Below are 22,816 nucleotides of genomic sequence, written 5' to 3'. Positions count from 1 at the left end.
TACATCATCTTCATTACGTCGTTCACTTAGAACGAATGTGCAAGATGCTGCAAAGATGTCAAACTTGTTTTGAAATCCTACTCACCGCATTCAGATATGAATGGTCGGATGCAATACTATGCGCCATTCCAAATATTAGGAAACAAATCAATTTTGAAATTGAACACGCATTACCTAACTTCTTTCTACCTAACAAAATAGGTTAGTCTATCAATAATTTGTGTGCGATTGTGCAACCCAAGTGTAAACATATTATCGTAACTAAAAACCATAAGAATTATTATCATTATTATACTGACAGTAAACTAGACATATTATTATAAACCTTTGTTCCCTATAAAATGGTGTAACGGTATTTATTTGCCACTTGTATAATTCTATTTTTGTGAATAGTAAAGAGAATAATTGACGAAGGGGTACACCGTATTTGTCGATTATCATCTAATGAAGGCTATTATTAATAACAGAGTAATGAGTAGGGATATTGTTCTTAATTCATGTATTTGGGTTGCATTGATCTTCAACAATAATTATAAAAATGGTGATTACTTTATTAAAAGTTGCTTGTATAGTGATAACATGATTTACCATTACTATAAAGTAAACTATGTTGTAAAAGACCAGCACCAATTTTAAACTATAAAATCGATTCATTATCTTACGGCATAATTTATTTTAGGATCGTGCGAAATGTTTGTCGAACTGCAGCCCGATTTCCTAACTATCGACTCGTGTGGCACCAGACGACATGACGTAATTGTGACGTCAGCTAATACACGCTCGAGCGGGCGGCATGTATTGGCTGACGTCACAATTACGTCATGTCGTCTGGTGCCACACGAGACGATAGTTAGGAAATCGGGCCCCTGACACTGACTGATAGTCGTAGAGGAGCGGAGGGTGATGCAATTAGCCACAGAATAAGTAATTTGAAATTTAAATATAGTTAGTAATAATTTTCTTTTTAAAGTATTCAAAAAACATCAAAAATATGTGCGTTCTTTGGACATATTAATCTTATTATTACATGGTATTTTACAAAGTTTTTCTTAGCTCGTATTCTTATTTTTCCGGTGGTTGTTTGTCCGGTACAAATCTTGCAATCGATTTTTAACTAACTTCCCGACTAGCTAGATATTTGAAACTTTTAGAATACGATGCTAATGCATTTTTTTAATACTTTTAGCCATCCTTAAGTAGAATTGATTTCATTTTCAGTTAATTCTGTTTTGTATGAAAAGTTATTTCAGAAGAAATCCGTAAAAAGTAAAACATTGGTTGCTAAGTGGGTCCTAGCAACAAAATTATTAATATTAATATATACGTGCGTTACTATGGAAATCAATATGACATTTCAGTATTATTTATAGCAAGTACAAATTTTCTAGTGAAGTCAAGTTTATAATATGATTCAACAGAAAATTTAAAAACGTTGTATATACAAAGTTATTTTTATCTTGTATTTTTTTTATTATTAAAATATATATTTAATAAGTTCCCTTGAATATATAGTGAATAATTCATAGTTTTAATACGTTTATTTTAAATATATATTTTTCTGGAATAAAAATCATACATCTAACTTGATATTCTTTTTATTGATATCGAATCGAGCTTTGATGTGTACAATATCGAGTAGATATGTTAACTAATAGTGGTTGATTGAAACCATTGTATTATTTCTCATTATTTTTCATGTAAGTATCTACGCACGTATGTTGAATTAAATGCCGTATAATCCTGTTCATAAGCATATTTATTTATGAATAGATTGTGTATTTATTTTATTTTTATAAATTTATTTTGATTCGAAGGTGTAAATAAAATTTTAGTCATATAATTATTAAAGTAACACACAATGATATAATAATTATGAAATGAACGTTACGCTTTTTTATTTTAAATAAAAATATGTAAATTTTCGTGAGTTCATCAAACACCTTTTTATATTTAATTTTACATGTAACAGCGAAATAAATAAAAGCTTACAATACTTTGGTATATTTTAATAAAAAAAAACCGCAAGGTTACTCCGTATTGATTTACACATCAATATTTTGAAATAAAAACGAAGCTGCAACTCTTGCCGATCCGATAATTGATTGACGCATGAAAATAGCATTTTATTGATTTTATATGTTGAGGAAAAATATAAATATTTCGCAGCGGCCTTGACCTGAATTTTGCATAATGAACGACCAACTTCAGAGCGTAAGTTTTCAATACTGCCAGTGCGAAAAAATCTAGCGCGGGAATCGCAGCTTGTTTACCAGTTTGCTAACATATTACCGCTTTGAAAATGGAAAGTGAATTCTATAATAGACAACAATATTTATTCACTTGTTGTTTATTATACAATGTAAAAAACCTATGAAAATAAACTCGGTTGCATAGAGCTGTCGTATTGCATTATATTGTATAATAGTTCTGTGGTTTTTCACAAGACAGCTGTTGTTGAACAATAATAAAGTTGTATTCTGGAAATATTGTGTGTTAAATATTCAAAGTATATAATACGTAATAACTAACATATGGATTAAAGCTTGTGTAAGTGTCAAAGTGTTTTTCCTAACCGGCCTTAAAATACTATAATATTATTGTGTTGATAATAGATAGTTTAATTATTTAGCAATAACTTTGCACAATGTGAGGTGTTGAAAATTGTGGTGGTGTTTTTGTAACGGCTATTATCATCATTCAGAACTGGTTGTTGGTCAATCACTGAATATTGGGATCACATCAAAGCTCGATTTGGTATTAATGATAAGGATTTCAGGTTATATACGTTTTTCATTTCTATACTTATCAGTTATCTACTTATCTATATCTTTCTAGCATTTCCTTATTAAACTACATTTTAATAATAAAAATAACTATAAAATAATATGTAATAAAACCATTCAATAAATACTTTTTGTAATAATTTTTAATTGTTAACCTTCGATTTTTTTAAAGTTTTGTGAGTAAGTATTGATTATTTAAATATCAATATTATAATTTGGTTAATTACATCTTTTGTATTCTGATGCAAGATGCCTTTAGTAGTAGTAGTTGAATTTAGTTTAGTATTTATATATTTTTAAATGTATATAAATTATATGAATTTATTCACGAAACATGTCAAATAAAATAAGTAATTATAAAATATAAAAATAGCTATTTAAGAAAGAATATCCACTGGACTTGAGAGGACTCATGTGTGATACCAAGTGAACGAAATATACAACATAAATTTTATTATAATTTTCTGTATTTATTATAATTATTATGTATGTATTTATTGAACAGATGTTGGAATTATTTTAGGTTTTTTAATATTTATTTTTAAAAAAAACTTCGATTTTTATAAATTTTTAAAACTTTTTAATTCTATAAAATCGAACTTCAATATTGTGACCATGCCGAAATTATATATCAAATCTAATAACTCTTGATCTTTTATATCGAATTGAACTTCTGCATCATTGCGTAAGTTGTATATAAGTTATATTACGCATAATAATGAATACGTGTATTAATTAAGGCGCTAAGTACCAAAAAAATAAAAACTGACATTTTTATAGAAAAATGTTCTACATACTAACGCCAATAACTTCAACTATAGTCTAAGTGCCTCAAGCAAGTCAAAAAAATACAGCAAAATAATTAAACCTGTCGACGTTGTAAGCCCGTTGGCGTGTTTTATTTATAATGGTGTAAGTAGTACTGCAGTGGTCAACGGCATTTAATATAAAATAGCTGACGATGGTGTGTTGACACTTGCGAGTTCTTAATACCTAAAATTATTTATAAGCTGCCGTGATTGCTTGACTACATTTTTCAAAAGGTCTGCTTCATGAAATTTTACTGCAATGACTCGGTATTTTGTAACTACAGGCAATACTACTTTTTGGTACTTAGAGCCTTAATTATTACACGTATTCAATTATGTATCATGAAAATTACGGTAAACCCAAATTAAAATCAATGCGATTGCCAAATTGGTCAATGAAATGAATGTCACTTGGCGGAAGTCAACCTAGGTAATAACGTAATAAAACATTTTAAAGTTTAATAATTATTACTAATGGAATAAAGCGTATAGGTATCGACCGGTTAATTGCTTCTTTTATCCAGTTATATGAGTTTATTCAGGAAATACATAATGCATTTGAATATCTACATTTTCGCATGTATGTTTGCGAAGCCTTGGTACAAGACATGATTTAGAGTTATCAGGCTACCAATAGATGTTTGTCTGAATGCTGTCGAAAGTCATCTATAATATTTACAAGAGTGGTATTCAAGGTTGACTACCTATAGACTATTTTTAATTCTAATCTTGATTAATATTATTAAAATTACCAGCCGGATTGTTACATGCAGCTTTAATAAAACATGATTTTTTTATAAAGTTATTGAACGTGCAATAGTAATCGAGGTCTTTTCTTAAATAGTTTTATAAAGCAATCTTTAAAAATAGTTTACATGTTATTGGTTGTTAATAGTTTTTTATCGCCTTGTTTTTGTGTTAAAAATCAATGATTTAGTAATTCCCAAAGTAAACGCGACCGACTTCTTAGAGAGCGTTAGAAAGCAACACGGCTATATATTATTATGAGGGTGTTCGAATAGGTAAATATATAAATTAATGAATACCAGGCACCTGCACTTTTATCAATCATTCTATTTGTATTGAAATCATAAAATGGTTGCTCATGAACATCACAAACTTCACCGGTTTCACTGGTATGTGTCATTTTATGTGTTTTAATGTTGATACGTTTAATTTTAGAAAAACGTGCCAATAATATGAAAGATATACAAAGGCTGACTATGGCCTCAATGATGTATACTGATGCTAATAGGTATACTTCTAAAAAATGTTGAGACGCCACTGTCCAAGAAAGTCAGCAAATCCTATCTCTAGCCTCCGCGTGGCGTCCCCCGGGCAATGCAGATAATGTGCTGTATAACGCAACATAATATCTGTAGCTAATAGAGAAGGGTGCAAGGCGAAACTCTGGCGCCTTAAAACGAGAGACCTTTGGCTACGGGAAGGATCACCCAGACAGAAAAACCACACACCAACCCGTCTGGACAGCGTGGTGTGTTATGTCCAAAACCTTCATATGAAAACAAAAACTTCTAGAACCCGGCCCTCATTCTCCGGAGGCCAACCTGATACTGATCACGGCAGCGATCAGCGAAGGAAGGCAGAGGGTGCTAACAATCCCCGGAGACCCGGAAAAGGCTGCCAACAGATGACCATTGCTACATATAACGCAAAAACATTGTCCAGCGATGCCAAACTTGTAGAGTTTCAAGAAGAGCTCCGGAATATCCACTGGGATGTTGTCGGACTCAGAGAAGTAAGGCGTAAAGGTGAGAGTATTATTACTTTACAAAGCGGACATGTGCTGTACTCCAAAGGAACCGATGAAGGATGCACGAGCGGTGTTGGATTTGTTGTCAACAAAGCCTGGAGGGACCGCATAGTCGAGTTCAACTGCATTTCTGACAGGGTCGCAAGCGTGATACTTAAAATCAATGCTAGGTACCGGATTCATATTTTGCAAGTATATGCTCCGACACAGAGCTATCCTGATGAAAAAGTGGAAGAGTTTTACGAGGAAATAACATCCTTGAAAAATAAAAGTAAATGCCACTTCAACATCATAATGGGAGATTTCAATGCACGTATTGGATCATACCAAAGAGATGACGTAGCGGTCGGACATTTCGGACATGGCTCAAGAGATGGTAGAGGGGACATGCTTGTGGAGTTTGCTGAAACCAACAATCTTCACATCATGAATTCCTTTTTTCAACATAAACCTACACGTAAATGGACGTGGAGAAGCCCGACAGGAAGGACCAGCGAAATCGATTACATCCTCACTGACAGAAAATATACATTTTTTAACTGTAAGGTGATCAATCAGTTTAACACCGGCAGTGATCACCGGATGGTGAGATGTAAGATAAGATTGAACGTCAAATCAGAAAGATCCAAACTGCAGAAGAAGTCAAATGCTCGCGTATACCTGCAGAACAATACTGAATTCCAAAATGAACTCAAAAATGCCTTATCGGCTTTCTTAGATGAGAACGAAACCGTTTCCCTATCCAACGCGGAGGATATAACGAATATTATTCTACAATGTGCAGAAAAAACAGGCGTAAAAAGCTCAGAAGTTACACCTTCCACCAAGATTTCGAAGGCAACATTGAATCTTATGGAGCAGAGAAGGAAAACCAAGAGCGATAGACAGGCACAAAACGATATGGAGTTTTCATCACTTTGCAAAACCCTCCGAAGGAAGATTAGAGAAGACCTTCGTAAATTCAATGTAAACCTCATACAAGCAATTGTGAAAGCAGGCAGAAGTTTAAACAAAAACAAGCAATGCTTGTCGATAGGAAAACGTCAAATCACAGCACTAAAAGCAAAAGATGGTTCTATCGTCAGAAATTGGGAACACTTGTTAAGCCGAGTTGAAGAGTTCCACAGCGATCTCTACAGTGCTGACACTGACAATACGACTATAGACTTAGATCTTCAGAGAAATGGAAATTCGGAAGACCATACTCCCGAAATTACATCCTGGGAAGTAACCCATGCTTTAAATTACATGAAAAGTGGGAAAGCCCCCGGGGAAGACGGTTTAACGATAGATATCCTCAAAAAAGCAGGAAAGGATGCAAATGAAGTACTTGCACAATTGTTCACAGGTATGGAAAAATGCCAGCATTGTCATTCTTCACAAAAAAGGTGACAGAGAAGACCTAGCAAATTATCGTCCAATAAGTCTACTCCCTATTCTCTACAAGACGTTCACAAAAATTCTCTCAAACCGTCTGCAAAATGTACTAGACGAGAACCAACCGAGAGAACAAGCCGGATTTAGAGGAGGATACAGCACTATGGACCATATCTAAGTCATCAGAGAAATCATAGAGCGGTACCAGGAATACAAACTGCCACTATGCATGGGTTTTATAGACTATGAGAAGGCGTTTGATTCGATAAAGAAATGTTCAATACTCGACGCACTCAGAAAACAAGGAATCCCTGGACGCTATATAAATATTTTCAATAATATATACAGTAGCGCAACAGCATCTGTAAATCTCCATAAACCATCGCGCAGATTTCCTATCAGCAAAGGAGTCCGACAAGGTGATACAATCTCACCTAAACTATTTACAGCTACCCTTGAAGACTTATTCAGGCAACTTGACTGGAATGACAAAGGGATCCCCATAAATGGAGAATACCTGAATCATCTGCGCTTTGCCGATGACATAGTAATTTTCTCGCAAGACTCAGAAGACCTCCAAAGCAGAATGCAGGAACTCGCTGAAGTAAGCAACAAAGTAGGTTTGAAAATAAATGTAACAAAGACGAAAGTCATTTTCAACTGCTTTGCAGGCCAAAAAGAGATCCTCATCAATGGCACTCAGCTCGAACAGGTGAAAAGCTACATCTATCTGGGACAACAAGTATCTATAGATGGATGTATATTTGATGAAATTGTTCGCAGAGTAAAGCTAGGCTGGAGTGCTTTTGGCCGCCTGAATAATGTCTTCAAAAGTGACCTTCCACTGTGCCTAAAGCGCAAAGTGTTCAACCAGTGTGTGCTTCCCGTGATGACATATGCGTGTGAAACATGGACCCTAAGTAAAAGAGAGATCCAGAAACTTAGAGTAGCACAACGTGGTATGGAGAGGTGCATGCTGGGCATAACGCGAAAGGACAAAAAGAGGAATGAGTGGATAAGGAAGCAGACAAGGGTTTGCGATGTAATAGAGTTTATTAAAAGCCTTAAATGGAGATGGGCTGGACACATAGCTCGAAGAAGAGACAATCGTTGGACAAATCTAGTCATCCAGTGGTATCCAAGAAGTACAAAACGTCCACAAGGTAGACCTAGAGGCCGCTGGATCGATGAAATGATAAAGTTCTGCGGAAGTACGTGGCAACGCAATGCACAGGACCGAGAGAAGTGGAAGCAACTTGAAGAGGCCTTCATCCAGCAGTGGATAGATTCAGGCTGATGATGATGATGATGATGATGATGATGATATAGTAAAAGCCCACACATAATAGCCGCGCGGCTTAAGCGTCGACCTATAGTGTCATGGGTCCCAGGTTCGAATCCTGGGTCTGGCAAGGACACATATTGTTTTTCAATTTGTGTATGAGTCAGAGTATTGACCTAATAGGTTGAGCAAGTGGCTGACACCCATTTCGCGTAAAAACAAAATCTGTTAATACAAACCTCCACTCTGTAGAGGCCCATATGATCTTATTAGGATCGGATATGGTCGAAAATAATATAGTAAAAGTGGAATATCATGTTCTTTGATGTGCTATTTATAATGGTCTCGGAAAGGGTGATATACTAATCCAATTCAAACAATATACATTATAATAATATACAATAATGCCGTACAACTACTCTTATATACCGGTGGTATAGATATATTGGCAAGATTAGAACTAGCCCTAAAAGAAGTATTTATGTCACTGGAAAGAGCTGCCAAAGAAATGGGGATCTAAGTCAAAGAAGGAAAATTAAAATACAAGCTTGCAAGTAAGGTCTCATAAAACCCATTACCTACCTACCCACAGCAATGTTCACGAATTCATATAAATCTGGGATCACGCTCAAAACGTCACAAGTAAAGAAATTTGTAGAATAACTCTTCTGGTAAACTAATCCTACTACAATTTACAAGAACACTTCATATCGTCACTGTTCTGGCAGAAGACACTAATTCGAAAAAATGACATATTGAGTTAGTTATACCAAAATGTTCCTTATTTCAAACTTTACCGTCTGGAAACCTTCTTAATAAATAACCAGTCTTTATTTTAAAGTCATCCTATTTACGATTACTTAATAAACTCACATGATAGACCATTTCAAACATTTAACAACTTCAAAGTCAAATTACTCAAAACTAGTATTCTCCAGTTAGTGTGTTCTGCCAGAACAGAGACGATATTATAATGTTTGAGACTTTCACGGATTTTTTATGGTAATAGATTCTTGGGTTTCCACCGCCTTTATTCCTTCACGTTTTGGGGTCGTTGCAGAGGCCATTATCAAGAGACATGTGTTAAAATGAAGTGCAGTGTGTATTAATGGAAACGTCTCTCTAAGAATGCCAAAAGGAATCTGATTAGCTAAGACTTAAGCGACGTTTGCATTCATACACCTACACTACACTTTATCATAACACATATTTCTTGATAATGGTCTCTGCAACGAGCCCAAAACTTTGAAGAAAGAAGGAAGAAGTGCACGTGGAAAAATAAGAATCTATTACAATAAAACACTTCAGACCAAGAATCCTTTCAAAGTTAACTAAAATAGAGCTACACAAAATCCTCACGAGACCCATATGAATTGTTGGGTCAAATTAATGACCTGATCAAAAAAAGATGAGGATATGCTGTACATCTTAAAAAGTTAAATATTAATAAGGGTATTCGGGGCCGTATGCGAGGAGTACAGCCATCAATTATAAGCATTGTACGATAATGTCTCAAAAATGGAAGACACGTAACCACCCTAGAAGGTTCTCTTCCATAAACCACAAGGAAACAGAGGGTTGTAAGACAATATTTTGTAGTGTGAGAAACACAGACAGAGGACGTGGAGATAAGTATCTATTATGAATGAATTGAATTTGTTGTCCAAATAATGTAACTAGACTCGTTAAAAGGGCAAAACAATGTGACGTTACATAATTTGTCCTCGATGAGCTTATTTAAAATATTCATACATTTCAACATATTTGAATTCTTTCAACATGACTACAATTTGATTATTAATGTTATACAACCTTTGACTGCTTTTTCTTAAAGTAATTCGTCGAATATTATGTGGAGCACAGAATAAACTGCATCCTACTTGCATTGCAAAAAGTTTTATGTAATGTATAATATTTTATTTGCGTCACTCATAAAGAATCATCATCATCGTTTCCAAAAATAATTATCCAAATAACAATCCATTGTTTTATTTAGAAAACAGCAATGTAGTAAATACCGATGCAATATAATATAAATAAGTATCTGGTTGTTTTTAGAAAGCGTAACATAATAAATATCTTTCACCGTAATAAGTAAATGCTAACAAAAATATTATGATCTTTTATATTATTAATTTAAAGTTTAAAGTATTATTCATTTGTATGTGTTATAACCTCATGTTATATTCCTTCAGTTTTATTTGACTAATAAAGAAACATGCGGTCAATTGTATATTGAAGATTTGGAGCATTGACATGTTATTTAATTTATGGATGAAGTGAGGGAATAATAAAGTTACTACAAAATTGTAATCTGCCCTGTAGTCGAATCTGTCAGAATTCCTAATTTTTTTTTATTATTTCTTAATAAACAGATAAATACCTACATACATGTACAAAATGAGTTCTACCTGCATTGTAATAATGATCCGTTTCCTAACTGCCTTAATTTGTATACGTCAATTTTATTGTCACATTAATTTAAAATATAATAAAATAATTAATACTGAACTTTATCTACATCACCATAATGGTGATTTTTACATATTTTTGTAAGATGCCTATTCTATCCAGATATTGTATGAAATTGTAAAATATCTTGTATATTATATTTTAATGATTCGGAGAATTTAATAATAATAATAACAATAATAAAATCCACGTGATTGTGGGCCCGCCAAAGTATTTAAATATACGTATAAAATCACTAATATTAAGGTTGAGGATGGCCTATTTTTTCCTCGAACCCGAAAATAATAGCAGGATCATTTTTACATACTTACTTATATTTCTAACTACTAAAATCATAATATTACCACACATATAAATTAAAAAAATAAATAAAAGGTTGTGTTTTATCGAATCAAATCATTATCGCTCAAATTCAATCATAATAAAATATTGCTTACTAATTCCTTAATATATGGCTCAGAATGTATATAAAATAAACGGTATGAAGACTATTATATTATTATTTAGAAGTTTTTGAGTTTTATTCCCAGCTTTATTAAAAACAAATAAAAACAATAGGGTGCACTACAATGTTATCTTTAACGTATGCTCTCTTTATTTATTGATTATCCTCCTGAAAAGAATGTGATCTAATGATCTACCAGTGGTGAAGGGTGGAGGTAGGCTGTTAATATCTGACATAAATAGTGTATAATAAATCTGAAAATTGTATTCTTAGTTACGAAAACAAAATATAAGTATGACTGACAAAGTTTAGTGTGCACTATTTATGTCAAATATTAACAGCCTACATCTACCCTTCGCCGCTGTGATTTACGTACTATACCAGGATTAAAAATAAGTACATACATAAATCATATTCATCAACGGTAATACAAATACAAACATTTTATTAAATCATTCTATTATAATAATGCACTATTATAAATCTACTATTTCTCGATGTTGACTAAAACAAAAAACTTTCGGGACCATCGCGTCAGATAACTATTATTAATTTATGTGCGATAACCCACTGTGTGCGAAAAATGTGATACTAGTATGATGGTGACGATGATTTCTAGTGAAGGTCCGGTTCCGTATAAATTTTATAATGTATTACACTCTGACATTATGAATTTTAATAAGACGAGGCGCAGAAAAGAGAAATTTGTAATTATCTACCTACAAGTTATCAGTTAGCATTCATTAAAAAACGGACAACGATTAAATTGTTTAATTGTACACGTAATAATGTAATCATTTATTAAGTTCAATACCTACATTATAAGTTGACACTTTCCATGTAAAACTAAAATAAGAAACATTATAATACGAGGGTGGGTCAATAATTCCTTAGAAAAAAGCATTAAAACAGTTTTTATTTTTGTATTTTTTTTTTATTTCTCAACATAATCTCCTTGGAGCTCAATACACTTGGTCAGACGTTTCTCAATTTTTTTTAAACCGTCAGAAAAATAAGTTTTCGGAAGGTCCTCAAAATAAGCATTTGTCCGATCGATGACTTCTTCATTTGAAAAAAAACGTTATCCACTTAGCCATTTTTTTAAGTTTGGGAAAAGGAAAAAGTCACTGGGGGCTAAATCTGGCGAATACGGTGGGTGGTCGACCAATTCGAACTTCAATTCTTCAATTTTAGCCATTGATCGTAAACATGTGTGAACACGGGCATTGTCCTGATAAAAGAGGATTTTTTTCCTGTTTAAATGAGGCTGTTTTTCTTCAATTTTGTTTTTTAGCTGGTCCAATAAAAATGCATAATAATCCCCTGTTATTGTTTTTCCTTTTTCCAAATAGTCAACGAAAATAATTTCACGTGCATCCCAAAATACAGTAGCCATAACCTTACCAGCTGATTTTACTGTTTTCGCCTTCTTTGGACATGGTTTGCCTTCGCAATCCACTGCTTTGACTGTTCTTTCGTCTCGGGAGTATAGTGGTGTATCCATGTTTCATCTACAGTCACAAAGCGACGAAAAAATTCATCCGGATTGCGTTGCATGAGCGACAACAGGGCTTTAGAGGCCACCACCCTATTGCGTTTATTGTCGACTGTGAGCAAACGCGGCACCCATCTTGCAGAAATATTTTTCATGCCCAATTTGTCATGTAAAATAGAAATGACGCTACCTTTTGAGATCCCTGTAACCTCAATTATCTCACTCATTTTTAATCTTCGGTCACTTAACACCATATCGTGGATTTTATTGATCATTTCTGGTGTAGTCACCTCTACAGGACGTCCTGAGCGTGGTTCATCCTTTGTTGATGTACGACCACGTTTAAATTCATTTAACCAGTTATAAATAGTTGCAAGTGAAGGAGCAGATATGCCGTGAACTAAATCCAACTCATTTTTTATTTCCTTTGCTGTTAACCCTTTTATATTAAAATGTTTAATAACAGCTCTAAACTCAATTTTCTCCATTTTCCATTTTTCCATTTTCTACAAGCAAATTTTTTTTTAAATGTACGAGAAACACACAACAACCCGACCAATCTGATTGAAACTTCGCAGCATACTGAATCGGTAGTGCCGCTGCATGAAAACAAACCGCTTACAGTACTAGTCGCGCCACCTGTCGGCTTTTCTAAGGACTTATTGACCCACCCTCGTACCACGAACATTGCAGAAATTTCATCTTTAAAAACTAGAAGTTTAGTTAAGTAAACCACTCAACAAAAAATATGTAATCCTCAGTTTTTTTTAAATATATTATATTATTGGATAATATCGTTGTACACGACTAAATTTTATATACATTGTATCCAAAGGATGTAAGCTGCAAACGCCGATGCATTATTTAAATTTAGCTAGTTATTAAAAAAAAAGAAGGATGTGAAGCGGGGAAAATGACTTAACCATTATAATATATTATGTTAGTTTACTTTTATTATTAATATCATGCACTTCTAGGTTATGTCTATTTTGTATTTTAATTTTGACCGAAAGCCATAATAAAAACATTTTTGTGACTCTTGTTAAATTTGATTTGTTTGGATTACGTCCTTTTTCCTTTCTACATTCGATATATCAGAGTTATCCAACTGATGTGTAAATTGAAAATAGTGTTGCGAAAGTAAAATGGAACCATTTGATGGATGACATCGGAATTAACATCTTCCATTTTATGTTGATTCCTTTAATAAAGTAGTTTTTTTAAGCATCGACCCAAACATTAAAAATTTGTGTACTCTTAGGGTGAAGTGCAGTGTTATTTTGGATTTACTAAAGGCATGTAGCGTCAAAATATGAAATATTCAGTTTCATGGATTTAATCAATAATTTATGTTTTTATAATTTGGATTTTTGAATTTAAAATTAAGGAAACTTACAATACAAAAAAATAATAACATTAAACGTCGTTGAAAAAAAAACATCATATTCCACTACCGTATGGTTATTTTTATTATTAAAACGTTGATCAATAAGTTTTCTCGAATCAATATCGATATTTTTATATAAAAAAGTAAATAAAATGAAACCTTTTTTAGTTATACCAAATCGATATTTGATCATACTAAAGTTTTTGAAAAATGATCTGGATATCAGTATGAATTTTGCTATAAGTAAAATTAATCTGGAATGTAAAATTAATTCATTCATTAACGTTGAAATCTTTTTCAGCTATAATGTCATATATTTAAAGTGCATTTTCAATATCTTCAAACTCTTAGCAGTGTCAAAGCTGGCGCATTCTCGAGCCAAAAGTTGTAGAAACATGATTTGCAGCTACAGCGTAGTTTATTCAACCATTACCGTAGACCGTGTAGCTAATTTTTGAGCCAACAGTCAATGAGTGGTCCGGGAACCGTTATTGAGATTATCATCAAAATATAATGACCAAGAAATTTCACAAAACAAAGTTTGTAAACAGACAAAAAACATTAATTTCGCTTTCAACTTTGAAAACATAGTAATCGCATATTTCTTTACATTTCAAAGATTCACTAAAAAGCTGTTTATATTGCGTGTGTTTGTTGAGCGCATTCTTCGTATTATTAAATAAAATTATATGTTAATTTGTCTCATTAAAATGTGAGTTTTATTGGATGTACCACGGAGTCATTTTTTTTTAAATGAAAATGTTTTAAACTAGAAATCATTTTATTTATATCGAATAAAGAAAACTTTGTTATTGTGCCTAAATCTGAAAAAGTTCCGTATTTTTCATAATAAGATTGTAAAATATTCGATTAATATGTAAACTAAACATAAAAACATAATAATACATTGTTATTTTGTAACACTCAATAGCAACTTATCGCTTAGGTTTGGGGTGGTCTCCAAACCTTTTAGAGCTTACTATAAAAACTGCCACTATCTAACAATTAATCCACATAATTTATTAATCATTATAAGAAAACAACAACATTAATTGAAAATGTACATAAATAAGCAGCAAAATGCAGCCCATAGTGGGAAGAAGTGGTCATGCATACACTAAATACATATACTAAAATGTACAAAACAAGGTGTATATTTAGATGAAGCTTTATAGCAACAATCTGACCGTCTTACCCAAAAAAGACATACTGTGTACTTGGAAAGCCAATCAAGTCTCTGAGGGTCTCATTAAAAGGTTAGAATGGTCTTCCCCAGAACCAGTCTGAAGTCCTGAGCGCACTCGAAACAATATAGTGCAATTTGGATTCCTTCATGATAAATCCTGTGTGTGCGGTGAAATTCAAAGTATGAAACCGCTATTTTCATACAAGACATTTACACTAAAATGTAGTTTCAACGAAATCCTACAAACTTAGGAACATTATGTTGCTTTTACTAACTTTTTGAATAAAGTTAAGGTTTTGCAACCATTCAAGTCCCGAAACGACGAAAAAGAAGACGAAGCGAAATTATATTGTTTAATTATTGAACACGGTGACCAAGTAGCTACAGCGTCCGCTTATAGTGTCGTGGGTTCCGAGTTCAAATCTAAGGTCTGACAAAATTTAAATGTTGTTTTTAACGTTTGTTTAGACTCAGTATGGACGTAAAGTTTCAGTAAGCGGCAACATCTATTTCTCGTGAAAACAGAAATCCGTTGATATATCACCCTCATTCGGTGGAGGACCATATGATCATTATAATCTAATATAGTTACAAAAAAATATACTGTAATATATTGTGTTTTATTTTAATTAATTCATAAATATCTACTCATTGATTATTACCACAGTGTAAATAGCCGAATCTGTTGAAAAATTTAAGTCAGCGTATTGAATTATTCCACTACGTATTTCAAATCTGTTTTATCGGACCATTTCAAAGGCCTGTCTATTTGACACCATCCACCTCACCTGTAGCTGAATGGCGGGGGTTACAGCGTAGCGATCGGCGAGTTCCAGTTCTCGTTTGGCCGGTTGACGGTTAACTCGGTATATTTCGCCTCGGCCGCCTCTGAATCGCGTCGCGAACATTTGATGATTCTATTACGATCTGTGAAAATAGATATCTATTATTGTGACCCCCGCAAACTTTCATATTATTAACGATGCTATAATCACGCTAAATCAAGGTGAATGGAATGCCAAATTTACATAAATATAAATATTGTGATTTCTTATTATTATTATTACCATAAACAAAATAATTAGCTACAAAAATGACAGTATATTTTTATGATTTTGTCAAATTTTGCAGTGTGAAAATCAATATTTATGGTATTTTCTGTTACAAGCAGTGCGTTTTTTCTTTATATTCGCTATTTTTAAGTTTAAAATGTGTATATCTTTTTTAGATTTATTTTAATTTTTAAAAGTGCTATTTAATTTAATTATTTTTTAAAGCTTTAGATTATTTCAAACATTAAAAAAATATCGTCAAAATAAACACAAAATTAAAACTTACTGTATAGTATAAACAATCCATGTAAACTATTGAAACAATGATAATATGTATAAGAATATTGATGGTCAGTTTTAATTTACAATTTTAGTTTTTTTTCTCGATTTACAGAATAAAATTAAAATTACAAGATCGTCTGCCAAAATATATCAGTTTTACGATTATCATTTAATCGACAACAGAAAAAACTAAGCATAATATTACGTATATATCCACTGCTCTATGAAGGCCTCTCCAAGCTGATACGTATATTACCATCAATAATGTTTCATAATGTCTGTGTACCTTTACTGAATTTTGTATATGGATTGTGATTGAAATTCTTAATATGTATTTAAGTATGAATATGTGAATCGAAATTCAAAGAAACTATTGTACCGATTTTATAATATATTAAACCAAATATATATATATATATCTAACATCATAAAATAAGGGAAGGATTATGGGAAAATATGATAACAGTGTTTTGAATTTTGTATAGTTACTTACTTATATTTATTTAAAACTGAGCAGGTATTTCTGTTTAATATTAGTGTTATTATGCTATCGTAATCGTTTTTTTATCCTTTTAATATTTTATAGCCAATCGTCGCAAAAAATCGCAGATACTTACATGCGAAGTTGATCCATCTACTCCGTTTTAAACGGAAATCATCACTTATCTTTTAACTTAAGTATTATAAAAAATGAGTTAGTTACTAGTTATATTTCCACTTTTGATCCGTAGATAATTAAAGCTGTAATAGTTCTTTTCAACCCTTAATCCTTTGTTACAATATTCTTCCACTCATCTTCACAATTTAATCGATAGTCACCATTTATATGTTGTTATATTTCTTGGATACTACGAGATAATAAAATTTATCCAACGATAATCTATTTTCGGTTTCGGTTGTTTACCTTTTGTATTACTCACAATACTTTTGTTTGCTCACTTACTCGTTTATTTCTTTTTCGATCCCTGTGTGTCACAGTGACAAAGACTCCATACTAGGTGATTATTTAAAGTATATGTATAGCCTAAAGATATGTATTATAAATGTACTGCTGGCTTGTAGATATTTGCACTAATGTATGCAGCTATTACACCAAAGTCACCAATATAATCCAACAAAGATTTTAATAAGTTTTGTACATTTCACGCAAACAACACATATATACCTACGATTGCATATGTATTGTAAAAAAACACACATAAAATGTGAAAACTAGTGTCATACTAATCACGTGACTTGAGGCTGTAGGTATTTAAGCTTAATATGCCCTCCATTCCATACAAGGATTTAATTTTTGTAAAAATATACATTTATTTCGGTTTGCACGGGCCGATACCGACACAGTCTCGCGGTCTAAACGACCGACTGCCACGACAGCACAATTTTATAGCCCGAGCTCAAATCGCGGTTGAGTATCAATTTCATTTTATATCCACTTTAGTGCCTGTTTCGTCTCATATCTATTATAAAAAGGTAAAATATAATATTTTACACAACACTTACGGTGAATTGAATTTCAAAGAATATGAGAGTGAAATTTCAATATTTCCTGTTTATAATTTTATAACCTGTTTCGTTTCTATATAAAAAAAACTATCGTACATTATTTGACAAAAACTATGTATAGTATAATACATCTGTGGCAACCCAGCGATTTTCAAAGCGTGTGCTATAGCACCCTGGGGTGCTGCCACGAATTCCAGGTTCAATATTCTGATGCACGATTCGTGTGTATATTTCGGTGGCTGTCTTCTTCGAGTAATAACAATATTTTAACAATTTATACCTCTTTTCCCTTATTGCAGACGTAACTATAATATGATTGGATGTAGGTATTGTAATTTTGAACACCGAAAACCAAAAAAAGTATCAATTTTCATAGATACATAAAAAAGAACCTTACACTTGTAGATGTAAAAAGTCTGAATTATAAGTGAAACTATAAAATTTAACACTAATTTTCGGAAATACTAAATTTTGTTTTAAAAAGATGAAAACTGGTTAGGAGTCAAAATCCTTTTTAGGGCACCGTTAAACAAATAAGTATGAAAACTTAATCCAGTTATCCTTAAAAAAGTTAAACCAGAACCGTTATCAAGACTTCCATAATATAGACTTATCGTTGTCAAAGTAATATTATTATTTTGTTTATTAGTATCTTTCGTAGAAAAGATATTGCGTGTATTGTTTTAAAATAATTCAATTTTCACACAAATGATTTTTAAATGAAACGCTACTTCAAGGTACACAATGTTAATGTAACGCCAAGTCGTTTAGTGGATTTCAAATAAATTATCACTGCGATGAGATTAAATTTGCACCAAGCCAAAATAACGAATTTAATGTTTTATTATTATTTAACACGTGTTTTTTTTGGCGGCTAAAAGTGAAATTATCCGCAAGAACATCAGCGAATGTTAGCGTGTGTTTTTTATTAATTTTTTTCACACTCATCATCATGTTTTTTTCGTGTTCTTCATTCGTTACTGCATAATATAAATAATTATTGATTATGTATAAGAGAAATCAAAGTTTTTTTTAATTTTATCAAATCACGCATCATTTATTCGATATCTCTTGTTATTCAAAAATGTAAAATATTCGTTCTAGAAAATCACCATGGCATATAATATTCCATACTTTAAGTTTATTAATCCCATTTATTTACTGTTTTGGTGAAGAAATATATCTTCCAATCATAATTAACATAAGCTGATACCTATTTTTATTTTATTTTTAAACCGTTGATTAATAATTAAATAAACAAAAATTACTTTCAAAATAACCTTGTAAACGATTAAAACGTCAAAAAATAGAACGATTTTGAATTAAGAGTACCTAACTAATTCTCATAGGATCAATAGTTAACTACCTACCTAAATCTATGATTACAGATCAAGATTTAAAACATTTTAAGTGTAAACCTATTGCTATTAGTAATTGTCATAGATGAAGACTATTTATTTACGCATGGCATTAGTATCTACTTAACATAATAATATGTGGGTTGAAATGTTTGCTAAATTTCGATTTAAATAAAATTGTAGTTTTGTATATTATCATATCTGCAAGAATTATACTTGTGCCGGTAGCGTGCATGATTAATCCACTTTCCCATTTCCAGCAAATGATAGATGTGTGTTCGAATTCCAACTGTTCCAAAATAGATTTTTTTATAACATTTTATTAAAATAATGTTGTGTATATTAATATTTAGTATTGAATATTTTTTTGTCAATATATGCCAAAATTCAGTCGTCTAGAAATAAGTAATTTCTAAAAAGTCATTTGTATATATTACACGTATACGTAATGGTAGTAGTCTTCATATTTCATTCATAAAATACCTCCAAAATTTATATTGTGTTGTAAAATATATTTTGCATAAGGGGGGACATGCTCGTCGAAGGTCAAAATTGAGTTTTTATTGTATTTTCAAACCATGATCCTGGACACTCCTTAAACGTTGTAGATAATCTATTTTCATAATTTTGAAGCCTTATTATCCTTTATAGTTATTTTAAACATTTGATGACTGCATAAAGTATTTTTGTTACATAAAATAGTATTCTTTTAAACCTCTCGCTCTAATGTTTTAGAATATAGTCATATTTCGGTACATAACTGTGCAGTGGTGTTAAGATTTTTTACATTTATTAATTTTTGAACGCATTTATAAAACCATTAGTATAATTTATTATGAGATAATTTTTGTAAAATATTCACGATAAAAAATTATATTGATAATCTCTGTGATCCCAAATTTGACAAGAATTAGGCATTTTATTATTCAAAAAATCGGCAAGATTAACACATTTGAAGATGATTCTAAAGATACTTGTTATAAGCTATGTCTTTGACCATTCAAGTGTGATAAACATCTTATGAATAATGATTGCTTTATAATAATTATTGACCTAAGAATAAGGTAGTGTTTTTTTGAAATACGCCATTTCTTTTGTCATTCCCTAATGGTTAAGCTATAACATACGGCCGTAGCCATAAATTGACAAACTATATTTAAAGTAGGGAGTAAAATTATGTTAACGCGCGTGTTTGAACATGTACCTAACCGATTTTTTTTTATTTTTTTTTAACGGTACATGTTCAAACACGCGCGTCAATATTATTTTACTCCCTACTTTAATTATAGTTTGTCAATTTATGGCTACGGCCGTATGTTGTAGCTTAATCACTGGGGAATGACAAAAGAAATGGCGTATTTCAAAAAAACACTACCTTATTCTTAGGTCAATAATTATTATAAAGCAATCATTATTCATAAGATGTTTATCACACTTGAATGGTCAAAGACATAGCTTATAATAAATATCTTTAGAATCATCTTAAAATGTGTTAATTTTGCCGATTTTTTGAATAATAAAATGCCTAATTCTTGTCAAATTTGGGATCACAGAGATTATCAATATAATTTTTTATCGTGAATATTTTACAAAAATTATCTCGTAATAAATTATACTAATGGTTTTATAAATGCGTTCAAAAATTAATAAATGTAAAAAATCTTAACACCACTGCACAGTTATGTACCGAAATATGACTATATTCTAAAACATTAGAGCGAAAGGTTTAAAAGAATACTATTTTATGTAACAAAAATACTTTATGCAGTCATCAAATGTTTAAAATAACTATAAAGGATAATAAGGCTACAAAATTATATAAATAGATTATCTACAACGTTTAAGGAGTGTCCAGGATCATGGTTTGAAAATACAATAAAAACTCAATTTTCACCTACGACGAGCACGTGGGCCGATAAGATTCTATTCATCAATATCCAAAAATATGTCTATATGCTTGCCTTATATCGATTAAATTACACGAGTTAAACAAATATACAAATTTAGTACAAGCGAAACAATCAAACACCGAAACATTGAGAAAATCACATAAATATATTGCGACCTCGCCGGGAATATTATATATATAAGAAAAATATATATATTATACTTTTTTAACATTACAGCAGGCCTCAATGAAATTAGTGTAAGTTTAACAGTAGTATATTTATTAACAGAAGTGAAACATTCACAAACACACAGGCTTTGAGAAAATCACATACAATATAATATATATTGTATCAGGCGGCTCTCGTGGTGCAGTGGGTAAGGCGCTGGCCTTCCACCCGAGAGTTCTGGGTTCGATTCCCGGTCATGACAAAAACATTAATGTATTTTTTTCGAAGCCTGGGTGTTTGTGATTGTTCAAAGTTACTAACAACCACCTTGTACGAAAAAGCAAGAACATGGTTATTAATAATTCTAATATATATATATATATATTGTATCAATAGCGCTATGGATACACAACATCCGCCACAGGATCAATAACGCAGAAATTTATTTCAAACATACACTCTGCCATCACTCATGCCAGGAACATAAAAATATCACACGAACTCACTCAGATACTAACAGGCCACGGAGCGGTGCGAGCTTATAAAAAGATTTAAATAGAGGGATGATGACTGTTGTCCATTTGACGGCAACACATCTCAAACTGTGTGACATCTCATTAACGACTGCCCTATACTAGAAAGGGAGCGATGGACTCTCAGGACTCGGTGTAGACAGCATAATCATGAAATTGACCTCCAAAAGCCTCACGAAGTACTAAGCAATAGAACAACACAAGAACACTACACAAAATAATTAATCCTGGCCATAAATAAAATTAAAGATATAAATGGAGGATCCTAATTAGCCCCACATCAATGCAACTAACCCATCCAACCACCTTGTACGAAAAAGCAAGGGAATGATTATTAATATTAAAAAAATATATATACATATTGTGTCCTCACGGATGAAAGCTCAGTGCTCTACGATTTGTTGTATTCTTAATTCACTACTGCTACTATTACTTCACCATATTCGATCCTTAGAAGATCATATGGGCCTCCACAGAGTGGAGGTTGTATTAACAGATTTTGTTTTTACGAGAAATGGATGTTAGCCACTTGCTCAACCTATTCTGGTCTATAACAATGTGTGTACTTGCCTGACCCAGGATTCGAACCTGGGACCCATGACATTATAAGCCGCTCGGCCATCGTGGGACTGTAAAATTCAATAATTATTAATTCAATGGCGAATTATTGCATAGGCTTAATCGTCGTTGTTCTGGCAGAACACACTAACTGGAGAATACTAGTTTTGAGTAATTTGACTTTGAAGTTGTTAAAATGTTTGAAATAATGGTCATTCACTAAATATGTCATTTTTTCGAATTAGTGTCTTGTGCCAGAACAGGGGCCCGATTTCTTAACTATCGTCTCGTGTGGCACCAGACGACATGACGTAATTGTGACGTTAGCCAATACATGCCACCCGCTCGAGCGTGTATTGGCTGACGTCACAATTACGTCATGTCGTCTGGTACCACACGAGACGATAGTTAGGAAATCGGGCTGCAGTGACGTAATAATATCTATCAACATCTCGAGTTT

General features: G+C 32.2%; 1 protein-coding gene across 6 annotated transcripts in view; it reads left to right on the top strand.

The window, feature by feature from the left end:
- Positions 1-2,230: 2,230 nt before the first annotated feature.
- Positions 2,231-22,816, top strand: part of LOC147065566 (uncharacterized) — a 41,762-nt gene continuing 21,176 nt past the window's right edge. For 2 of the 6 annotated variants that reach the window (XR_015071816.1, XM_085957063.1), the window contains exon 1: positions 2,231-2,776. The gene's annotated coding sequence lies outside the window, so the exon portion shown is untranslated. Of the gene's footprint in view, positions 2,777-15,844; positions 16,017-22,816 lie in introns of those variants that run through there. The other 4 variants (XR_015071818.1, XM_085957065.1, XR_015071817.1 and 1 more) reach the window with 2 other exon arrangements.

The sequence above is a fragment of the Rhyacophila brunnea genome, unplaced genomic scaffold (assembly GCF_057557595.1).
Source record: "Rhyacophila brunnea isolate RB1 unplaced genomic scaffold, BYU_Rbru_1.0 scaffold_6, whole genome shotgun sequence".
Lineage (NCBI taxonomy): Eukaryota > Metazoa > Arthropoda > Insecta > Trichoptera > Rhyacophilidae > Rhyacophila > Rhyacophila brunnea.
Note: the sequence above shows the minus strand (reverse complement) of the source record. Positions and strands in the feature narration are given on the sequence as shown.